The sequence below is a fragment of the Electrophorus electricus genome, chromosome 3, assembly GCF_041902795.1.
Source record: "Electrophorus electricus isolate QZ-2024a chromosome 3, ASM4190279v1, whole genome shotgun sequence".
Classification (NCBI taxonomy): Eukaryota; Metazoa; Chordata; class Actinopteri; order Gymnotiformes; family Gymnotidae; genus Electrophorus; species Electrophorus electricus.
The window spans coordinates 29,475,615-29,498,130 of NC_137499.1; the positions used below are offsets into that span (position 1 = coordinate 29,475,615).

The 22,516-nt window shown below is 40.1% G+C and overlaps 1 protein-coding gene across 1 annotated transcript in view; it reads left to right on the top strand.

The window, feature by feature from the left end:
- Positions 1 to 1,302: 1,302 nt before the first annotated feature.
- Positions 1,303 to 22,516, top strand: part of aldh3b1 (aldehyde dehydrogenase 3 family, member B1) — a 37,950-nt gene continuing 16,736 nt past the window's right edge. The window contains exon 1 of the mRNA XM_081710964.1: positions 1,303 to 2,613. The gene's annotated coding sequence lies outside the window, so the exon portion shown is untranslated. The remainder of the gene's footprint in view (positions 2,614 to 22,516) is intronic.

The following is a 22,516-nucleotide window of genomic DNA, read 5'->3' on the forward strand; positions in this document are numbered from 1 at the left end:
GAGGAGATATGTCGCATGTAGAGTTTTTGATCCGGCTTGTCATTTGTTTGTTTCATTGTGGTTCACGTGCACAGTAATACACAGCTGTGTCGTCAGTCTGCATATTTTGCCCTTTTAAGGTTACTGTGCTACTGGAAGAGTCTCTGGAAACTTGAAATCTGCTTTTCAGTTTATCACTGTAGTAGGTGTTACCACTACCACATATGCTTCCAACCCACTCCAGAGCTTTTGCAGGCTGCCGTATCCAGTCTGTACAGTAGCTGCTATCAGTCACTGAATACCCAGACACTTTACAGGTGAGTGTCAACGATTGTCCAGGATTTACAACCATGGATCCAGGCTGAGTCAGTTCAACACAGTGAACACCTGTTGAAAATGGTTCAAAATCATTATAAAAAGATGTATACTACACATACAGGATTTAAAGTCAAATCTAAAAACACTCACAGGTTCTTGCTGCCACAAGCAGCAGCAGTAGGCATGTAGAAAACATGGTTTGTTTTGAAGCTGATAAGTAAAAGCAGTTGGTCTTTATTGCGTCAGTATATAGGAGAGGGAGGAACATTTGCATAGAGCCTCTCTTAAGGTAAATTTGATTAAATGTTTTACATGTCAATTTTTTTTTTTTTACAATCAGACTTTCCTACTATTTATTAGTATCTATTAAGCTTGAAATAGTTATGTTGTCATTGCAAAATGTGGTCTATACAGAGCATATCTTCTAGTTTTACTTTATATTAAAAATCTGTATGCATACATTTATGCACTTAAATACGTTTTTGTACTGGTACTGAATTAAAAAAGAAAAAGATTTACTGGATGGCATGTCACGGTTGGCCGGTCATCCAGCAGGAGGGATGTGCACCATTTGTGATTTCCCTATGGATATTAAAGAACACTTCCTCACTACCCTGTCCCTTGCTTCCTCTGTGCCTTCAGCGTCACAGAATGGGCAGCCACCTGGAAGCGAGGCGAGTAGCCCTGACTGGGCTCACCTGCTTGCTGCACAGATGGAGGCACTGGAGCAGCAGAGGCAGGAAATTGGAGAGATTCTCTGTCTCGTTCAGAGTCTCGGGCTCTGCGTGGACCGCCTTACCACGAGCCCTGAGAATCAAAGTCCCTCTCCTGCTACTCCCCCGGTCTCAGAAGGGGTAAGGTGTTTGAACGCCATGCCAGAGACTTACGGAGTAGACCTGGAGAGCTGTGAGGGGTTGGTAGTGCAGTGCGAGCTGTTTTTTGGTTACCAACCTCATCTGCCCAATCACACGAAGGTGTCCTTTGTGATTTCCAGGCTAACCAGGAAAGCTCGTACTTGGGGAACCACTCTCATCATGAACTCTTCCCCACTGCTGAACGACTACCACACTTTTGTGCAAGAACTGAAAGCCGTGTTTTATCATCCCTGTCAGGGGAGACTCTGTGAACAGACTTTGCTTCGCGCGAAACAGGGATCACGGTCAGCAGCAAAGTTCTCCATTGAGTTCCGAACGCTCGCCACGGGGTCGTCCTTTTTCTGCCACAGACCTGGTCAACTCTGGAGCCACAGGCAAAGTAATGGACTGGGACTTCGCTAAGAAGCTGGGGATAAGAGAAATTCCCCTGCCTTCGCCTCTAAGTGTGCAAGTGCTTGATGGGGGACCTGTGGGTTCGGGCTACGGCACACGTCACTCCCCATGTATGCCTCGAAACAAATGGGGAACACGTTAAACACATCTCCTTTTACCTCCTTTCCTCTCTTTCTCACCCCCTCACTTTAGGTTTGCTATGGCTACATCAACACAACCCTCACCTGCAGTGGATCAATAATCATATCCTTGAGTGGGTGACCTCCTGCGAAGGGAGATGCCTTCCTACCCGGGCTGTGCCTCTGCAGTCAACGTCTACAGATCGCCCCGACGATGACGAAGAACTCAACACCTTCGGAGTATAGCGGCCTGGTGCTGCTGTTTGGTCCCATGAGGGCCACATAGCTACACCCCCCCCTCCCACCATAATTGGGACTGTGCAATTTCTCTTAAGGAGGGTGCTGTTCCTCCCAGATGTAGGGTTTATCCTCTATCGCAGGAGGAAGAACGAACAATGGGGCAATATATCAAAGAGGTATTACTGCAAGGAAATATTCGTCCCTCCACCTCACCGGCCTCTGCAAGTGTATTTTTTGTAAAGAAAAATGATGGAGGATTGAGGCCTTGTGTAGACTACAGAGGGCTCAATGAACTGCAATATCCGTACCCTCTACCCTTAGTTCCAGCCACGCTTGAACAGTTAAGGGGAGCCAGGTTTTTTATCAAGTTAGACTTACGCAGTGCTTATAACCTGATAAGGATTAGGGAGGGCGATGAATTGAGAACGGCCTTCAGTACGTCCTCTGGGCATTATGAGTACGTACTTCTGCCTTATGGTCTAGCCACGGCTCCCTCTATCTTTCAAGCCTACATAAATGAGGTCCTATGGGAGTTTCTGGGTAGATCCGTCGTCGCTTACATCATCAATATCTTGATCTATTCGTCCTCCTGGGATCAATATGTTTGGGACATTCGAGCTGTCCTCCGTGTCCTATTGCAGAACCACCTCTACTGTAAGCTGGGGAAATGTGAGTTCCACCGCAGGGAGGTGAGTTTTCTAGGTTACATTACGTTAACTGTGTTGCTTGAAGTGTCTCTGGAAACTTGAAACCTGCTTTTCAGTTTATCACTGTAGTAGGTGTCACCACCACTACATATTTCTCCAACCCATTCCAGAGCTTTTCCTGCAGGCTGCCGTATCCTGTGTGTACAGTAGCTGCTATCAGTCAATGAATACCCAGACACTTTACCGGTGAATGTCAATGGTTGTCCAGGATTTACAACCTGTTGCCTGTATGTATAATAAAGAATGTGGATGGTGTTCCATGGATACACAGGCACAACTGATTACGTCAAGTCACATCAGGAGTATATTGGCTTACAATGTATCATTTATCTGCTGTGGATCAATCACACCTTGTGTTTGATAAATTCACTGATCACCTTTTAGTTTTAATCTCAGAATAATATTAGGACTCATGATAATGTTTTCATTCTGGAATATAGCGCAATGATGAATAATGAAAATTCTGGAATCATATGAACCCCAATATGGCCATAGTGTACTGTGGCAAAGCATGTTATTTATATGAAAAATTAACTCATTACGTCGCCTAATATATCGGTTTCTCTGAATTGTTTACAAAATTCATTAACCATGTCATATCGGGGATTAAACACATAGTAAAATCTTGCTTAAATCCTTGGAATAAAGAAGTACAAATAAACAGCTACTCTGATTCATAATATGGACATTTTATGAACATCTGTTAGCTTATCTTCAGAGAATACTGAGTGGTAAGACTTCCTTCAGGATATTTAGTCAATTTAACTTTGCATAAATTTCAGCAATGTATAGAAATGGCTGTAACGATTATCTCTGATAAGATCCATGCAGAATCTGGGAGGCATCCTACTGAAATGGTGTATTAGACTACTGGATGGAGAAATATAACTGTGTCACACTGGATCAGGAGGGTGCCACCTCTGGCTACCAGAGGTCAGGATCACTGGAGTAGTGAACTCCCTCCTTCTTGCCTGTCACCTCACTGTTATCACATGTCCCTTGTGATCAGTGTCAGTGCAATTAAGATTGCCCAATAGCATAGTTTAATTGTGAAGATTTGCTGCTACTTGTACTCTGCATCTCTGAGTGTTATCCCTGTCTGTATTTGATCTCTGCTTTATATAATTCTCACACATTTGGATTGTCGTCTTTGTTTTGTTTTCCTGTCTGTCTATTGACCTCTGAGCCACTTCCTTGGTATATTGTTATTGGATTTGTGTTGTAGATTTTTGTGCTACCCTTTAACTCTGCAGCTGGTTCTGCTCAAGTTGTCTGGTCCCGTGAGTATTATAAGCTGAGGAGTGATGCCAGCTGTCCTGCCTATGAAAGCTGGTATTTGAAAGTAGCATAAGGGCTTCCTTCTATGAAATGTCTTCTCCAAATGACTACAGCTCCACCTTTGTCAGCTGGTTTAAGAATGTCACATCTTTTGTGTAAATCTTAAAGTGCAGACTATTCTGCATATTGACCTCTGCGCCACTTCCTTGGTATATTGTTGTTGGATTTGTGTTCTGGACTTTTGTGTTACCCTTTAACTGCAGCTGGTTCTGCTCAGGTTGTCTGGTCCCATGAGTATATAAGAAAAAATATAAGGAAAAATCCAGAAATGGTTTCTGTTCAGCCTTACTTAATCAGCAGGGACGAAGCGAAAGAGCAAGGACCACGACAGAGATAGCGAGAGCAAACTGAACAACGGCGGACCAAACCAAACTTACCACAATAACATATGAACAGAGAAAATCAAAACAAGGACTGGAATTGAGGAACAGACACGGGGTGGAAAAAACGAAACCAAAGAACGGAACAAGGAAGTATAGGAAAACAGACACGACAGGGAAACTATGGAAACAGGGCTGTCAGGAGGGTGGTCAAATGTTACAGCTTGTGGCAGTTAGAAAGACACAGAAGAACTCCAGGAACTACGCTCATCCCCGCACTACCACACCTACCTCTTATCACCAACATCTCCAATCAGGTTCGCCAGAGTACTAATCACGCACCTGAAAACTATTCTCATTACTACCCCTCTATTTAAGATCCCGTCCCTTACACTCACTTCGAGAAGTATTGCCATTCCCATGTTGCATACCAAGCATTCCAGATATGTGTTTGTCTTCCTGGTTTTCAAATCCTGCCTGTGTTTTAGACCTCGTCTCCTGCATGACCTGCATGACCCCTGGACACCTTCCGGACTCAGCCCCGATGAGTGGAACATAGCCTTCACGCAGACATTACATGGTCATTATGAGTACCTAGTCATGCCTTATGGTCTGTCTCTCTCTTTTCCAGCTATTTATGGACAAAATCATTTGTAACATGATAGGCAAGTTCATGTTACAAACTCCTTATATTTCACCAGTCTGAAGGAGAACATGTGGAAAACGTTATGGCCCTCCTGACACATTTTAGAAAACATCAACTGAAAAGCAGAGGTGTGAATTTCACAGTGACCGCGTCACCTTTCTCTGTAATGAAAAAAGTGTTTATTTCAACACAAACAAAACCTAAACAAAAAACACGATGAACAGAACAAAACACACTAAACAGCAACAACGTAGAAAACTAGCAACACCAGCCAATGCATAGTGTGTAGTGTAACATGTAATGAACATGGGGTCAAACACTGACAATAGACAACAGAACAACAGGGGTTTACAACCATTGGGATTTACAACCATTGATCCAGGTTGAGACAGTTCAGCACAGAGAACACCTGTTGAAAATGTTTCAAAATCATTATAAAAAGGAAGTATATAACTACACAATATTATTCAAAGTCAAATCTAAAAACAGTCACAGGTTCTTGCTGCCACAAGCAGCAGCAGTAAGCATGTAGAAAACATGGTTTGTGTTGAAGCTGATAAGTAAAAGCAGTTGGTCTGTAGTGCGTCAATAAATCGGAGAGGGAGGATCATTTGCATAGAGCCTCTCTTAAAGTAAATTTGATTAGATGTTTTACATGTCAGCTTTTTTTACAGTCTCTCTCTCCTACTGTCTACTAGCATTTATTAATGTGGAAATAATTATGCTGTCATTCCAGAATGTTGTCTACACAGAGCATATCTACTAGTTTTCCTTTATATTAAAAATCAGTATGCATTTATTTAGGTGCTTAAATACATTTTGTACTGGTACTGATTGAAAAAAAAAAAGAAACATGCTTAGTGGATTTCATATTTAAGCAATGTGCACTTTTACCTTTAGAATTTGTCAATGAGCACACACACACACACACACAACCAGCCGGCCATCCAGCAGGAAGGACACGGCCACTTTGGCTCAGGATCACAGCACACACCTGCCCCGCTCCCAATCACCTTCATGTTAATCTTATGCACCTGTTTCACATTCCAATCCCTCATTACTTAAACCCACAGGTCCCGGGAAGGCAGCGCTGTACATTGATGGTCTTAAGACTGATGTATACGACGGAGCTCGATGGAATACATTCTTGTTTTTTGTTCTACACTATGTGTGTACACTATGGACAATAAAGAGCACTTCCTAACACCCTTGTCTCACTCCCTCTGTGTCACCACCATCACATTATTATTATTATTATTATTATTATTATTATTATTATTATTATTATTATTTTGTGTGTGTAATGGCGATTAAAGTCTATCAGGGTGAAACTTTTTTTCCAAACTGTTACAAATCTAAATACATGGATCTATAAATGTTTGATAAAGTGTTTTTGCATGACTGTACCACTGCCTATCATCATTGTGTCTCTCTGTGTCGTTTAACGGGTTAAGGAGGATGCGGGGACGAGGCACGTTGAACAGAACATACGTTTTAATCACAAGCACAACTCAACACACACAGACACACTACATGGGTCAAACACCGACAACCTTGACGATACGACATGAGACTTATATACACTCATGACAATTACTGACCACAAGGATCAGGTGCACAACACAAGAGGGCGTGGTAATACGGACAGGCACAGACACGCACGCACAGACACGCATGCACACACAGACACATACAGACAGACACACACAGACACGCACACATTTGAGCGGGGAGGGGCCATACCGTGACACTCTCTAGCAAAGTAATACACAGCAGTGTCTTCGCTCATCAGGCTGTTCATCTATAAGTACATCTGACTACTAGAGTTATCTCTGGAGACTGTGAAACGTCCCTGGACTGACTGGGAATAGTAGATGTGACTGCTAGATGTGTGGATAAATGCAAGCCACAAGCAGCAGCAGTAGGCATGTAGAAAACATGGTGTGTTTGGAAGCTGATAAGTAAAAGCAGTTGGTCTGTAGTGCGTCAATATATAGTAGAGGGAGGAACATTTGCATAGAGCCTCTCAAGGGAAATTTGATTAAAAATTTTAAGTTAGCTTTTTTTACAGTCAGTCTCTACTAATATCTATTAGCATCTTTTAATCCTGAAATAGTTATGTTGTCATTGCAAAATGTGATCTACACAGAGCATATCTACTAGTTTTACATTATATTAAAAATCTGTATGCATACATTTTACCAAAAGGTTTTTATGGTTGTCACATATAAGCAATGTGCACTTCATTTATGAATTAAACAATGAGTATACATGCCAATACAGTAAGAATTTTTTTTGTATATATATTGCGTAATGGTCTTTAAAGTCTTAGTGGTTGATTTTCTCCAAAATGTTAAATATGAATGTTAAATATGAGAATCTTTAGCAAATAATTTTACAATGTAAGAGTTTTGCACATATTTCAGTGCTTTATAGATTCTTTTTCAGATTTTTTTCTATCGAGTTATTAATGGATCGTAATTTGCTGAATTCAGATTTAAATTTGATTGAGTAACTGTGCAGAGAAGAGAAAAGTTCATCATCAATCTTGTTCTGCAGATTTGTTGTTAAAGGCTTGTTTGCTGCTGGTATTGAAATTTCCAAAAAACTTATATCACAAAAGGTTTCACTGTGTAAATGTATGAAAAAGTGTTTTTGTATGACTGTACCACTGTCATCGCTGTGTCTCTCTAGCACAGTAATACACAGCAGTGTCTTTGCTCATCAGGCTGTTCATCTGTAAGTACATCTGACTACTAGAGTTATCTCTGGAGACTGTGAAACGTCCCTGGACTGACTGGGAATAGTAGATGTGACTGGTAGATGTGTGGATAAATGCAATCCACTCTAGTTCTTTCCCAGATGCCTGTCTGACCCAGTTCATAGCATAGCTACTGAATGTGAATCCAGAAGCTTTACAGGTCAGTTCATGAATCTCCAGATCTTTTAACCACAGCGTCAGACTGAGTCAGACTCGGACAAAGAAAACCTGTGAAACCGAATAATCAAAGTTGTAAATTAAACTTTTTCCCTGATTTTTTTTTTTTAGCTACTTAATTATCTTATTATATCGTGACACTTACATGGTAGATTTGCCAGCATCAGCAATAGGAGAGATGAAAAGTACATGGTGCACACTGTAGCTGAACAGAAAAGATCTCCTCTCTACAGTCTCACTGACACATAGATGGGTTATAGATGGAGGGAAGCTGATTTGCATAGAGACAAGTATCAGAGGCCTTAATTAAAATTGTACAAGGACACTTTTCCAAAGTGCACATGGGAATGATTATCATTTCTAGTGAGGTCTGGGTTGGATTTGTACTTTTATTAGTTTTACTCTTTGGCCTTTATCCAAGCAAATAGCAAGAAGCAATTTTAGACTCCTGCCTTTTTGGAACAATAGATTGGAGTTTTTCCAGGTTCCTAACCTATATTTGGTGAAAACTATGACGATTCTTCTAGATTTTGACTGTTTTTTTCTCTATTAGGATAATGATTCTAAAATATTTATTTCTATACAGAATAACACTTATAGAGTTGTTTTACACAGAGTAATTTTTATGGACATTCTGCTAATTTATCTCTGTGTTGTTGGGTCTGCAGTTTGTTAAAATATAGAAACACTGTCCTGCTGGAAGTAACTGTGCAACTTTAAAACTTGTTTGACAGTTTGTCACTGTAGTGAGTGTTACCATCACCATGGATTTCATTTAAAAAATTTAAAAGCTCAGATGACACAACTGCCAGCAGCACCAGTAAGTGTGTGCAGGTTGGGGTGTGTTGAAGCTGAACAAGTGTAACCTGTCTTTAACCTCAAATGCTTCAAAATATAAAAGAGTGTGTTTGCATGGAGCAGCAGCGAATAATCTTAAATGTGTTACTTAATTGAGAAATCACAAAATCTGTGTATATACTACTGAATGATTAATTACTACATCTAGATTTAATTTAGAGTATTTTTGAATTAAGACATCTTTTGATCAAATGCATTTTAATGAATCTAGTCTACATCACAGGATGCAGCTGTGGGGGAGAATGTGCAGGTAACAGCTTTGCATCCCCCTACTGATAGCATTTTTGAGTGAATGTTGCCCCGTTGCCTTTATGTATATAAAGAACATGGGAACATGGATGGGAGCAATAAACTGACAATAAAAAATGTGAAGGAGTGGAGTGCAAATATGACAATACTTGAAGATCAAACCAAAAAAATTAATGTGAACTATTTAAATGGAGTGCATTTTTAGGCATGGCATACATTTCTGTATGAGGATTTATTTCATGTGGACAGTTTTTGAGCAGGCTAGTAATTTTATTGTTTCACTGCGGTTCACTTGCATAGTAATACACAGCTGTGTCGTCAGTCTAAAGATTCTGCCCTTGTAAGGTTACTGTGTTGCTTGAAGTGTCTCTGGAAACTTGAAACCTGCTTTTCAGTTTATCACTGTAGTAGGTGCCACTGCTACCACATATTTCTTCAACCCACTCCAGAGATTTTCCTGCAGGCTGCCGTATCCAGTTTGTACAGTAGCTGCTATCAGACACTGAATACCCAGACACTTTACAGCTGAGTGTCACTGGATTGCCAGGATTTACAACTAGAGATCCAGATTGACACAGTTCAACACAGTGAACACCTGCTGAAAATGGTTCAAAATAATTATGAAATAGAAGTATAATACACAATTAGGAGTTAATACTACACCATAGTATTTAAAGTCAAATCTTAAAACACTCACAGGTTGTTGCTGCCGCAAGCAGCAGCAGTAGGCATGTAGAAAACATGGTTTGTGTTGAAGCTGATAAGTAAAAGCAGTTGCTCTTTAGTGCTTCAATAAATAGGAGAGGGAGGAACATTTGCATAGAGACTCTCAGGTAAATTTTATGAAATGTTTTACGTCAGTTGTTTTTTAGAGTCTGTCTCTCCTACTATCTAATAGTATCTTTTTTGTACTGGTACTGAATGAAAAAACAAAAAGGTTTAATGGATGTCACATATAAGCAATGTGCAATTGTCACGGGACCCCCCACCCCGAGTCATTTTTTAATGAATCTAGTCCGCATCACATGATGCAGCTGTGGGGGGCAGAATGTGCTGGTAACAGCTTTGCGTCATCCTGCTGATAGCATTTTTGAGTGAATGTTGCCCCCCATTGCCTTTGTGTATATAAAGAACACGTGGACCTGGTTACAGGCAAATTAGCAAATCTGCCTATGAACAAGTCGCATCAGGAGTATGTCGGCTCAAACTGTATCATTTATCTGCTGTGGATCAATGTAACAAATTCCCTTAGTAACAGGCGAGAGGCAGAATGCATGCATAGGGAGACAGTTTATGAAATGAGGGAAACAATCACGGAGGGCAAAATCAACAGAGGCAAAAGGGGAAAACACAGAGGCGAGGTAACTCATGAACAAGGCAATTTGACAAGGCAAGGGTGAGGACAATAATAGCAGGCGTAATACAGACACGACGGTCAGACCAGACTTACCTAAATAATCAACAAACTATAAGACAAAGCACAGGGTACAAATAACCAGGACAATTAGGCAGTAAACAGACTCAGGTGGTTGGTTATAGATGAAGGAAGGCTGATTTGCAGAGGGACAAAATCAAAGGGCATAGAAAAGAAAGTGCAAAGACACTTATAAAGTCTTGGGACGGATTATGATTTTTAATCTGGTATGGGTTGGATTTGTACTTTTATTCATTCTTTGGCCTTTATCTGAGCAAATAGCAAGAATAGTTACAAAATCAGATAGTTTAATTAAGAAAGTGCAAGGACACTTGTCCAAAGTCTAGATGGGACTAATTATGAGTTCTGCTCAGGTCTGGGATGGATTTGTACTTTTATTCAGATGAAATGGAAACAAACTACACAGTGAGGAAGGGCAATCTTTGTTTTTTTATCAAAGTAATTAGCAAGCAGTAACTTTAGATAGCTGCCTTTATGAAACAGTAAATTTGATTTTTTTCAAGTTCCTAACCTAAATTTGGGGTACATTTTTATTACTGTGTAGTAATACTATTATTATTACTTTTATTTTATTACTATGTCAATTCTTCTACAGTTTAATTGGTTTTTTTTTCCTTTATAAGGATATTGATTATGGATATACAATATTGTGGTGTCACAGACTTAAGAACCAGAAGAACATCTGCACCACAAATATTTGTTCTATAAAGAAAACATTTCTAATAGAATTATTTTCCACAGAGTGTGAATTTTTATGGCCATTCTGCTAATTTATTTCTCTGTGTGGTTGGGTCTGCAGAGTTTGCTAAAATCTAGAAATACTTTACTGCTGGAATTGTTTCTGGAAACTTCAAACTTGGTTTACAGTTCATCACTGAATCAGTAGTACAAATTTCTATACTCCACTCGAGATTTTGCCTGAAGACTGTCATATCGTATGTGCTCAGAAGCTGCTATTAGAGAGTGAATGAAAGACACCCATGAATCCAGTCTGAGTCAGTTTATCACAGTGAACGCCTGCTGAAAAAGATATCTTCAGATTATGAATTGAAAATTTGTACAAAATAGAACTAAAACATCACATGACACAGCTGAACACAGCACCAGTAAGCGTGTGGAGGTCGGGGTGTGTGTTGAAGCTGAAAAAGTAACACCTGTTTTTAACCTTTAACCTTCCATATGTAAAGGAGTGCTTTTGTATGGCGCACTAGCTAATAATTTTAAATGTTCTGCTCCACTGAGAAAACGTATGCATAGTTTTACATACAAAATGTATATATATATATATATATATATATATATATATATATATATATATATATATATATATATATATATATACTACTGAATGATTAGTTACCACATCTAATTTTTCTTTAGAGTATAATTTGTGTTAAGGTGGTTTTGATTGAATAACATTTTAAACTAACCAAAACTGCCTCACAGGATGCTGCTGCTGGGGAGAATGTACTAGTACCACCTTTACATCTTCCTGCTGCTTACATATTTGAGTAAATGTTGCCCCCTGCTGCCTGTACATATTTAAAGAACATGATGTGGTCCTGGTTCCAGGCACATAGGCACAGCTGTCTATATCAAGTCACATCAGGACTATGTCAGCTCATGCTGAAGAATTTATGGGAATGTTTTCATTCATGCATACAGATCGAAGATAAAAGATGAACAATGAACAGCATAGAAGCATATGAACCAGAGTACTTCCATAGTGTACTGTGGCAGACAGTATTTTATTTATATGATAACTGTACTCATTATGTAGCTTAATACACCAACTTCTCTGAAATACTTAGGGAATTCAATCTGCATTAGATAAGCTAATACACCTTTAAAGTAACTCAGCACTAAACAACCAGCAAGCTAACTTCTACCTTCCTCTGGCTTGTTCAGCATGACCAGGTGGAACCTCTCCACCCCTAGATGTATCTCCCTCTAGAGGTTCTCTACAGACACCACAAATATATATTCTATATAGGGAATTCAATAACTATGTCCCATAGGATACATATGCCTTACCTATGTTCCTGTTCTACGATCCCTGCAACTTGGTTGTGTCACTCAGTATATGTTTCCCTGCCAGTACTATGCATCCTGCTTCAAAGTGCTGGATTGTCTCAGAACCTTCTCTACACAGTCTCATCTTGGGTCATCAGATCATCTAGTGCTTATGTTCAATCTTGTGCTGTCCTTCAGTTCTGCATGTCCAGCCATTGATTGTCTTATGTCCTGCAATCGAACCTCATCTGCTTTAATGATGACCATGTCCCCCATCTGTATGAGATACTCTCTCATCAGTTCATCCTACCATTGCATATACAGCATATATTGTCGATGGTTTTATTTGCTAAAGTTTAAATGAACATACTTGAAGATCAAACCAAAGAAGATTAATGTGAACTGTTTAAAAGGAATGAATTTTAAGTCATGGCATACATTTCTGTATGAGGAGATATCTCGTATGCAGAGTTTTTGATCCGGCTTGTCATTTGTTTGTTTCATTGTGGTTCACGTGCACAGTAATACACAGCTGTGTCTTCAGTCTGCAGATTCTGCCCTTGTAAGGTTACTGTGCTACTGGAAGTGTCTCTGGAAACTTGAAATCTGCTTTTCAGTTTATCACTGTAGCTGGTGCCACCGCTACTACATATTCTTCCAACCCACTCCAGAGCTTTTCCTGCAGGCTGCCGTATCCAGTGTGTACAGTAGCTGCTGTCAGTCAGTGAATACCCAGACACTTTACAGGTGAGTGTCAACGATTGTCCAGGATTTACAACCATGGATCCAGATTGAGACAGTTCAATACAGTGAACACCTGTTGAAAATGGTTCAAAATCATTATAAAAAGGAAGTATATAACTACACAATATTATTCAAAGTCAAATCTTAAAACACTCACAGGTTCTTGCTGCCACAAGCAGCAACAGTAGGCATGTAGAAAACATGGTTTGTGTTGATGCTGATAAGTAAAAGCAGTTGGTCTTTTGTGCTTCAATAAATAGGAGTGGGAGGACCATTTGCATAGAGCCTCTCTTAAGGTAAATTTGATTAAATGTTTTACATGTCAGCTTTTTTTACAGTCTCTCTCTCCTACTGTCTACTAGCATTTATTAATGTGGAAATAATTATGCTGTCATTCCAGAATGTTGTCTACAGAGAGCATATCTACTAGTTTTACTTTATATTAAAAATCTGTATGCATACATTTTAGCAAAACATTTTTATGGTTGTCACATATAAGCAATGTGCACTTCATTTATGAATTAAACAATGCGTATACATACCAATACAGTAAGAATTTTTTTTTGTATATATATTGCATAATGGTCTTTAAAGTCTGTTAGTGGCTGATTTTCTCCAAAATTATATATATGAATTGGATTTAAATACATTTTCAAGCTTCTGCAGTTGAATGTGTTAGGAGAATCTTTAGCCAACAATTTTACAATTTAAGAGTTTTGCACATATTTCAGTGCTTTATAGATTCTTTTTTAGATTTTTTTCTATCGATTTTAATGGATCGTAATTTGCTGAATTCAGATTCAAATTTGATTGAGTAACTTTGCAGAGAAGAGAAAAGTTTATCATCAATCTTGTTCTGCAGATTTGTAGTTAAAGGCTTATTTTTTGCTGGTATTGAAATTTCCAAAAAACTTACAATTAATACGTCACCAAAGGTTTCTCCTATCTACAGTCTCACAGACACACAGGTGGGTTATAGATGGAGGGAGGTTGATTTGCATAGGGACAAAGGGGCAATCTTTGGTCTTTATCAAAGTAAATAGCAAACAGTAACTTTAGACTGCTGCCTTTATGAAACAGTAAATTAGAGTTTTTCAAGTTCCTAACCTAAATTTGAAGTCCATTTTTATTACTGTGTAGTAAAACTATTACTATTACTTTTATTTTATTACTATGTCAATTCTTCTACAGTTTAACTGTTTTTATTTCCTTTATAAGGATATTGATTATGGATATACAATACTGTGGTGTCCTCGACTTAAGAACCAGACGAACATCTGCATTAGATAAGCTAATACACCTTTAAAGTAACTCAGCACTAAACAACCAGCAAGCTAACTTCTACCTTCCTCTGGCTTGTTCAGCATGACCAGGTGGAACCTCTCCACCCCTAGATGTATCTCCCTCTAGAGGTTCTCTACAGATACCACAAATATATATTCTATATAGGGAATTCAATAACTATGTCCCATAGGATACATATGCCTTACCTATGTTCCTGTTCTATGATCCCTTCAACTTGGTTGTGTCACTCAGGATATGTTTTCCCTGCCAGTACTATGCATCCTGCTTCTAGGTGCTGGATTTTTCTCAGAAGCTTCTTTGCACAGTCTCATCTTGGGTCTTGTCTGGTGTGAGACACCACTTCTTAAGTCCATCTAGTGCTTATGTTCAATCTTGTGCTGTCCTTCAGATTATTTCTTAGGTACATTAAGTTGTTTTGGTGCTTTCTTTCTAATTTCTCTTTCATAGGTATTGTTACATGCTGTGTCTGCCTGTATTTTGCTACATGCTGTGTCTGCCTGTATCTTGTAGCTTGCTACAAGATTCAAGTGTATTTAGTACAACTCAACCATTGCATAAAAAAACTGTGTCCTGGCTGTATATAAGAAAACTCCAAAAATGATTTTTGTTCAGCCTCTGGCAGTTAGAAAGACATCAACTAACTGTTATGAACTCCAGGAACCATGCTCATCCCTGCACTGCCACGTCTACCTTTTCTCACTGACATCTCCGATCTGTTCGCCAGAGTACTAATGACACACCTGAAAACTATACTCATTACAACCAACCCCCACCTCCCCATTTAAGCTCCCCTCCCTCACACTGTCAAGTGTCACAGGACACTTGCCATTCCCATTTTGCATTCCAGATACATGTTTGTCTTCCTGGTTTTCAAATCCTGCCTGTGTTTTAGACCTCATCTCCTGCATGACCCCTGGACGCCTTCCAGACTTGGCCCCACATTTTTGACCACAGACCAACCTGACTACGAGTACCCACCTGACTCCTCTAACCTGCCCTGTTTCTTCAATAAAACCTCTAGCATTTGGATTATCTTCCTCATGTGCATGTGTGTACATTCATAACAAAATACCTACCCATGAATCCAGCAGAGGTTCAGGCCAGACTGGCCCAACAAGAAGCCACTTTCACTGAACTATGTGAAACAGTTCAGAGACTCTCCCACCTTGGCCTAGGTATTTCCTCACCATCCCCAGCTGCTTCTCACTGTATCCCTGCAGCCGTTCCAGAGAGGTATGATGGCTCACAGACTATTGCAAGAACCTCCTAATGCAATGTCCCATGATCCTAGTATTTCTTGGTTCACTGCTGAACTGCTGTCATGGTGTAAGCATTGTTTCCAGAACTGTGTCTTTGCTGGTTTTCTCCACTACTGTAAAATGCCCTGAATCCCTATTTCCAAAGTCTATACCTCCACCCTATCAGAACTTCTCAAATGTGTTCAGTAGGGTTAAGGCCACTTAATGTCTGCCCCATCGATCTTGGGGCTGTGCAGTGGAACTCCTTCCTGGGGCTCCCTTACCATGGAGAGCTAAGCCCTACACACTTTCCCAGCCAGAGGAAGCTGCTATGGAGGCTTATGTTGCAGAGGCACTACAACACAGCTTTATTCAACCCTCTACCTCTTCAGTAGCTGCTGGATTCTTCTTTTGGAGAAAAAAGGGAGGGGGTGGGATTAAGGCCCTGCATCTATTACCGGGCTCTCAACAAAGTGACTGTGAAGTACTCCTATCCACTTCCCTTCATTTCTTTGACCCATGAGCATCTGCTGGGAGCCACAATCTTCACTAAATTATACTTGCGTAGTGTTTACAATCTCACATGCATACATGAGGGAGATGAGTGGAACACAGCCTTCACGAGGACATTACATGGTCACTATGAGTACCTAGTCATGTCTTATGGTCTGTCCAATAGCCTCTCTGTTTTCCAGGCATTTAAGGATGAAATCTTTCATGACAAGATAGGCAAGTTCCTGATTGTTTATATTGACGACCTCCTTATATTTTCCAAGTCTGAAGGAGAACACGTGGAAAACATCATGGCTTTCCTGACATGTCTTAGAAAACATCAACTGTACACCAAAGGATAGAAGTGTGAATTTTACAGTGACTGTGTCACCTTTCTTGGTTGCACTCTGAAGCCAGGCATCCTCTCCATGGGCTCAGATAAAGTGTCTGCCATCTTGAATTGGCCACAACTCTCCACTGTTAAGGAATTGCACCGATTCTTGGGTTTTGCCAACTTTTATAGGAAGTTCATATGGGGGTTTGGTACCACCTCTGCTCCCCTTACTGATCTCATAAACCAGGGCAGTAGGAGGTTTCAGTGGACTACAGCTGCTAATCAGGCTTTCCAGACATTAAAGGAAGCCTTTACTGTGGCACCTATTCTCCACAAGCCTGACCCTTCACGTCCCATCATTATAGAGTTTGACACATCAGAAGTCGGGGTAGGGGCTGTCTTGTTACAAAGACAAGGCACTCCACCACCTTTGTACCCTTGTGCATTCTACTCCAGGAAATTGCAACTTACCAAGAGGAATTATGATGTAGGGGACCAGGAGCATCTGGCCATCAAACTAGCCCTAGAGCAATGGAGACACTGGTTGGAAGGAGCTGAGCATCCCTACTTGGTATACATGGATCGCAGATATCTAGAGTACCTCAAGTCAGCTCAGTGATTCAACAAAAGACAAGCCAGGTGGTCATTGTTCTTCACCCGGTTTCGTTTCACAGTCACTTACCTGGTTTCAAGAATCAGAAGGCTGATGTCTTATCATGTGTCCACGATAAAGGAGCGACTAACCAGGATCCAGAGTCTATCCTGCCAAACAGCTGCTTCCCAGCCCCTATACAGTGGGGTTTTCAAGAGGACTTGGAGGAGGCTCTCAAGGATGACCCTAACCAAGAGAAGTGCCCCCCAGGTTAAACATATGTTCCAGCTTCTCTTAGAGGACCACTCCTGGAATGGGCTCAGTGGAACTTGTGTAATGGGCATCCAGGCATCACTCATACTATGCACATGCTATCCTGAAAATTTTGGTGGCCTTCCCTTCCTGTCGATATGCAGGATTATATCATCATGGACCTACCTGCTTTCGAGGGTTACAATGTCATAATGGTAGTGGTGGACAGATTTTCTAAGATGGGTCACCTCATTCCTTTTCCCCACCTACATACTGCCCTGAAAACAACTGAAGCTATATTTGCCCATGTGTTTCGCATCGTTAGCCTACCTGAAAAAATAGTGTTTAATCATGGTTCCCAATTCACATCACAGGTATGGAGGCAGATTTGTAGGAAATTGGCCATAACCATTAATCTCTCCTCATGTCACCATCCTCAGTCTAATGGTGAGATTGAACAGGTCAACCAGGATGTAGGAAGGTTCCTCTGCCAGTATTGTGCCTCATAAACTGGCACAAATACCTCCCACAACTCACTCACTAGCTCTTCTACTTGGCTTATTCCTTTCCAGTGTGTCGTCGATTATCAACTGGCGCTTTTGTTATGGAATGATTTTCCCACTGACATACAGGTGTTGGATCAGTAGCACCAACAAAGGTCTCAAATGTGGGAGGTTGCCCACATCCACTTACAGAGAGCATTGCACACACGACAGGAATTCACTAATCGCCGCCAATGTCCCACTCTGTGTGTTACTCCACTGAGACATAAAAAAAAATGCATATTGTAATGTGACATGATGAGGGAGTAAGATGCCGAGGCAAGTCTCTGTAATGAAGAAAGTGTTTATTTACAACACAAACAAATGTCCTGATTAAAGATGGGCATTAGTGGGCAGTCTGTTTACAAGTTGTGTTAAATACAATGGCTCCTTATTGAGCTCATGTTCACAAGGGGTAGTTTTTACTGTATAATGTTTCATTCAGCGATTGTGGGAGTGTGATGTGAAGTAAGAAGTGTCACGGGACGCTCTCCCCCCCCACAAGTCACGTGGTACGGCCTGCCGCATGCAGGGGGGTTCACCCATGTTTGTAGCCACACCACCGTGAAGGCACGTACCTGGTTAGGTGTTAATGTGTGTTTGTCTATTTAAACCCCTGTCAGTGCGTGCCTCACCACTGGTCATTGTTTGTCTGCTGATGTATGTAAAATGCATAAGTGGTCATTTGTTAGATGTGATTGTATCCTGTGTTTAGTTAAATGTATAAGTCATGTCTGTTGTTAATGTTGTGCGTGAGTGCCACTGTTCTACATGTTTTATGTCAATAAATATTTCACATCGAGGGAGTCTGTGCGTCCTGCTCCATGCCCATCAGCACAGACATTGAGAACTTCATCTTGCATTGTTATAGTCTTGGTTAAATAACCAAGGTTAAATAACCTTGGTTTATTAATCAGGTGCTTTGTTATTTTATCGAGGAACTATGCACAAAGCAGCAGCAACCTGGCTTAATATAAGATGGTTCTGATTGAAATTTTATTTTATTTAGATGTTTACTTTCAATAGTTTGTCTAAAATTCACTTAATTCATAGGATATATTGTGTACTAGGTCAGGTTGATATTTGGTGCTTTTTGTTATTTTTGTAAATCCCAGGTTCCAGCTTCGGTGGTTTCCCTGTCTTGTGTGTTTTGGCTCCATGCCTTAGTTTCATTTTTTCTACCCCTCGTTTGATAGCTTGCACCTGTTCATTGAATGTGTTTGATGGTTGTGTATGTTTATTCTAATGGTTGTTTCTTTGTACTCCATGCATTTGTGTTATCCTAGCCTTCTTGTTCTGTATCCTCTGTGTTTCCTAGTCTCTGTTATAGCCTGCTTAACCTGTGTGCTTCCGTGCGTTTTGTTCTTGTCGCTGTTTGTGTTTAGTTATTTGTGTATCCTAGCCCTTGTCTGGTTGTCATGTATCCCCATGCTAAGATAGAAGTCAGAAGCAAAAAAAAATGGGAACCATAAGTAGCAGAAGAAAAAAGAGAAAACATTCAGTATGCACAATAGAATACCGGCAATATTTTGCAAAGAGAAAAAGCAAATAGACATGTATATATAGACTATAATAAGACACAGCTGTAGTAAATAGTCTGGTGACAAAGATCCTGTGAATCCATGCTTGGAATTCTGGGAGTTGTAGCTGCATTTGTGATCACTGGGAGTAGGAGAGACAGGCTGCGTGAGAGCAGGACATTGCCCAGTAGTCTAAATTACATCTTGTGGACTTATGAACAATACATCTCTTGGATCCTACACAAGTGTCTCTGCATTGTGGAAATGCCCATAACATATATGTCATAACATATTTGTCATGACTGTTTTAAACCACTGTGTACTGTTTATGGTCACCCAGTCAATAGCAGGGCTCCAACCAATGCATCTTGAATTTGTGTATTGACATCATTGACAACACCAGGGGGACAAAAGTTAATTGAGCAATTAATGCAACTAATTAGGCATTCTGAAGTCATAGCTGACTCCAAGGTAAATGGACAGTAAAGAAAAATTGGTAATGCCTGTACCTCAAGGACCCTGACTTGAATACCTCATTATATAATTTATTATATAAATTTAATTCCAGTGATAAAACTTCAAATTTAAGATCTGGACCTAGAGACATCTGTATGGTACATTATGCCTTATGTTTGTTTTATATAAATTCATTATTAACAGGGTTAGTTTTCCAGGCATTAAGCCTAATGTTAGAAAACAAAAGTAAAATGTAGATTGTGGTGGAAATTCAGCAAACAAGGAGTCAGATGTGGATAAGAAGATTTTATTGAGTTATTAGTTTCAAAAAATGAGCGTGCCTATTTGCTTCGCTCCCCTTTGGGTGATTTCCCTCCCCTTATATAATAGCCGTAGCGTTCAAGAGAACGAGGGAGGGTTTGCTTCTGCTGAGACCAGATAACTCCTTGGAAGGAGTGTATTTCTTCAAGGACGTTCTCTAGGGAATGTCCTGCTCTTCTAATCTTATGCTAAGCTTTCTCACGCTTTACAATGATAGAGAAAGAAAAACAACAATATTTCCTTCACAAGATCAACACTACACTCAAAGTAAGCTAGATCTGCTTTCAGACAGGATTTATCTGTGGCCAGAAATGTGACCCTAACAATTGTCTATATACTACCTTTCTCATATTATTTCATTGTGTTGTATTATCTATAATAGCTCAAAATACTTATAACACTATTATAACCCTGATAGCTTTTCTATCTATTACTTCATACAGTGTTTTCTTTACTATTTGGCTCCCTGTATTTACTACCACTGGAAATCATTAAAAACATATTGTGCTCTTTTAGCAAGAAGCTCTTCATGAGACTTTTTGCTTACACTTCCACGTGCCCTATCAGCTTAGCTAGATGAAGACAAATTCACTGGCTTGGTGCCTCTGTAATGGATTCTCTTCAGGTAGATCCTGCAGGTACCAAGAGCAGAAAAGCAACATCTGTAAATGGCAGCAGTGGTGCCAGCAGGTGATATATAATATTTTGGCTTCCTGTAATCGTTCTTGGGTTGCTATGGTTTAGGTGAGCACTCTGTTGATGCTTTTTAGCTTTTTAGTTCCATGTTTTTGCACAAGTGTATATGCTCACTGACATTTGCAGTGCTCCAGTGTGACAAAATAGGGTGGCCTCCTATTCTGTCACCCTGGGCCATGGAGTCCTGCTGGGCAGAGCAATGGGGAAATCATTTTGAATCATGGTTGTTCTCACTCCCACAACCAGCTTTCACATACGTTTGGGACATCACACCCAAGCAGCAATAAAATCAGAACATTACCACAAGGCAGGAGTGTTTCCAGGCTACCTGTTGTATTGGGGTACAAACAGAATTAAAGGAAGCACCAACAGTGGTGTGGTGCAAAATCATTAAGCACCAGCTCAAGAGGCAGAGTGGAGGCCCTTCTTAAAATGTACTATTATATGTTATTCAAATTTACAATCCCCTCTTGGGAGCCCCCGTAACTCAAGCCCTACCCTGCAGAATGTGCTGTGCGTGCCCTTTCCCATAGCAGTGGGCACAGAACAAATCCTAGTTTTTGCAATGTTATTACATCATTACATTATATGTTATTACATATTGTTATTTTGCTGTATTATTACAATATTGTTACAGTTTGTTTTTAGACAGTGTTATTACAGTGGTATTACACTGCGTCATTGCAATATGTTGTTGCAATGTTATTACATGATGTAATTACACTTTGTTATTGCAATGTTATTACAGTTTGTTATTACATTGTTATGTGCCCAAAGAATGAGGTCAGTTGACTACCTGAATATACTGAATGACCAGGTTATTCCATCAATGGATTTTTTCTTCCCTGATGGCACGGGCATATTCCAAGATGACAATGCCATGATTCATCGGGCTTAGATTATGAAAGAGTGGTTCAGGGAGCGTGAGACATCATTTTCACACATGGATTGGCCACAAAAGAGTCCAGACCTGAATCCCATTGAGAATTTTTGAGATGTGCTGGAGAACAGTGGTCCAAATCTCCCATCATCAATGCAAGATCTTGGGGAAAAATTAATACAACTCTGGACAGAAATAGATGTGACATTGCAGACACTTGTGGAAATGATGCCACAGCAAGTGTATGCTGTAAACAAAGCTAAAGGTGGTCCAACAAAATATTGAAGTGTGTGACCTTTTTTTTTTTTTTTGGCCAGGCAGTGTATTTGAAGCAATGGTATTCGGTCACTGCAAAAGATATGGACTAATTTAAGAATTAGACTGATATAACGTTAATGAACCTTTGGTACTTCACCATTGTTAGCTGTCGTATTTTCCCTATATTTAAGGGTGGTGCACCTTTTCAATAATTCATAGAAGTATGTGCTTTTTCTACAATGTATTGAAAATCACTAACACCTGGTGTAAAGTATACAGAGTTAAAGATGTGATAAAACAATTCTTTCTGCATCTGTGCCATATAAGAGCTGCTGGCACTGCTTGTAAACGGGCAGGTAAGCCTTGCACTATCGCATCTAGGGTTTTGGACAGGCATGCCCCATATGCCCCCCATGTCACTGAGCAAGCACACCACTAGCAGATAAAGATTCCGCCAT